A 2,484-nucleotide genomic window follows, 5' to 3' on the forward strand; every position below is an offset into this window, starting at 1 on the left:
TGTGTGTGTGTGTGTGTGGCCAATGAGGGGACCCTGGTTTAAAAATAAGGAAGCGAGTAAAGACGGGAAATCGAAACAATAACACACGTGTGTTGTATGTTGTCAGTAGTTACGCTGACATGTGAGAGCGCAGTGTTTGGCTGTGTTGACTCCCTCACCTGGCGACACCGAGTTCATGCTGTGTGCAAAACAATGAGCAGGCCTGCAACTAATAATTCATTCATCTACCCATTACTCTTAACTCTAAATTGTGAATTGACTGTAAAATGGCAAGTTGACGTCTTCAAATTGCTAATTATAGAATCATTTTACTGTCGTAGAAAACAGAGAAAAGCAGAAAATCCTCACATTCAAGAAGCTGGAATAAGATTTATTTGGTAACTTTTGTTTGGAAAAATGACGCAGACTATGAATTTATTGTCAAAACTGTCAATTTATCAGTTGTTTCAGCAGTAAATTGATTTATTCACATTTAACATTTTCCAGGACCTTTCCAGGACATTTTCCAGGAGTTTTTCTTTCAACTGTAACAATAATTTGCCCACAGCTCTGGCTAAAAGACAATTCCAATTTTTTCCAGGGCAAAGTGGATCATCTCCAGGATATTTGGTCATTTTAATCAATTTCCAGGGGCCTCCATGACTAGACAAACTGGTCTCTAAATTTCCAGGTTTTCCAGGAGGCATGGGAAGCCTGTAAGTGATACAGAGTCCTGGACGTTAATATTATAACTCATAAAAGCCTCCATGATAATGTGTTACAGGAAACCCTGCTAGTGCTGATAGTCAAGGGCGGTAGGTGAAGTAAAGGAGTAAATAAATGCTGCATCAGCTCCTTCAGACCATTAGTCCTCTGTGTGTGTGTGTGTGTGTGTGTGTGTGTGTGTGTGCCCTTCACACCAGCCTATAAACCAATCAGCTGTTTAAAGCATCCCGGAGCAGAGGGTTATTTTTAGCCGGGTGGCTACAGCTGACTGTTCCAGAGAACTGCTGCTCAGGCTGATTGCTTCACAGAGCTAACAGCAGGCTAACCGCGGCTCACTAGTCAGACGGCAACCTTCAACAACCAGCGTGACTCTGATACAGCGGCAAGGTTGGCTGCTTCACATTTTATACCCAAACAATGCCAAAAAGAGCTAAAAAAAGGTTCCTCTGTCCTCCTCCCTCTGCTGCTGTCTCTGTTTATTCACTGCAGGTACAGGAGCACTTTGTTTAGTTTTAGCTTTAAATAATCTTTCCTTCTTCGTCCAGCTTCCAGAAAATGTGATAGGAGTGTGTGTAGGAGCTGAGCCCCGCCCTCGGTAGCGGTAGCGCCACCACAGAGCTGCAGGATTCATTTCTACAGTCATGTTTAAGGTGGCGGGTTCAGGCGTGCATGGGCTCTGAAAATGCTCCTTCTCACATCACGTTTCATAAAATCGAATGTTTCAAATATTGCTGAGAAACAAACACACGGCAGAGAAAACCTCCTCGGCTGAGGTGAGAAGTGACGACTAACGGAAGTGAACAAGAGAAAAAAACAAACAAACTCCAAACACAGCAACTGTAAATAAAACCACATGTTGAAGAGTCTTTAAACGTACTACAGGAAGTCTTTAACTGCTTATGAACGCCTCTGTGTGACCTACATAACCTTAATGCCTGCCACCAGGTCGGATTCCCCTTGAACTCAATGAAATAAGGCGTTAGAAGTGTCCACAGGGGCCGTAGATGTACGCAGAGGACGGACAGCCGAAACGTAACAAACAGAAACGCTCGTTTATATCCGCTGCACAAAGCAACCGGACTGTGGGTTGATTATAATAATAATATGATGGGTTGGGATAATAAACGCACCAACAACACGCAGCTCAGGACGGTACAGTCAAAAGAAAGCAGGGTTCCCCCACTCTCTTTACAGGAGGTTTAACTTAGGACAGCACTCTAACAGTAACAGTAACCCCTAAGTTACAGTTCAAATTAAGTAGAATTGACTTTATTTTACATTAAATTCATCTTCCCCCCTATTGGTGCACTAAAATAAGAAGTAGAAAGTGTTTGTTGGACATTTCTGAGTGTATTTTTTAATCACAACAAGATATTTTTCACTGGGCTCTCTGCTCGCAGCTGCAGAGAAAATAAACTCAATGCCGAAAAGTTTGCTTCACGTCCAGTAAACCCGCTCTGAAGTGTCGAACCGCAGGTTCTCCCAACAACTGTCGAGTTTCAAACTAAATACTAATGCGATCTGAGTGAGGGGATAAAATGAAATGAAAGTTTTCCAGGACAACATTGATTATTTCCAGGATATTTTAATCAATTTCCAAGCAGCGCGTGGAAACCCAGAGAAAGGTGTGTGTGCGTTCGTACCGTCAGGGGGTTGTGGTTGTTGTTACGAAGCCGCGGCAAGGCGACAGGCGACGTCGTCTGAGAGCCACTGTGACCAGGAGAGTAGACCGGCTCGCCCACTTTGCCTGAAAATAACCACAGAGAGAGAGAGAGAGAG

The 2,484-nt window shown here is 43.6% G+C and overlaps 1 protein-coding gene across 1 annotated transcript in view; it reads right to left on the reverse strand.

Annotated features, from left to right (window-relative positions):
* Window positions 1-2,478, reverse strand: part of dyrk2 (dual-specificity tyrosine-(Y)-phosphorylation regulated kinase 2) — an 8,615-nt gene extending 6,137 nt beyond the window's left edge. The window contains exon 1 of the mRNA XM_035673586.1: window positions 2,349-2,478. The gene's annotated coding sequence lies outside the window, so the exon portion shown is untranslated. The remainder of the gene's footprint in view (window positions 1-2,348) is intronic.
* Window positions 2,479-2,484: the final 6 nt, after the last annotated feature.

This window comes from Morone saxatilis, unplaced genomic scaffold, assembly GCF_004916995.1.
Source record: "Morone saxatilis isolate NCDOM2014 unplaced genomic scaffold, NCSU_SB_2.0 Contig10, whole genome shotgun sequence".
NCBI lineage: Eukaryota > Metazoa > Chordata > Actinopteri > Moronidae > Morone > Morone saxatilis.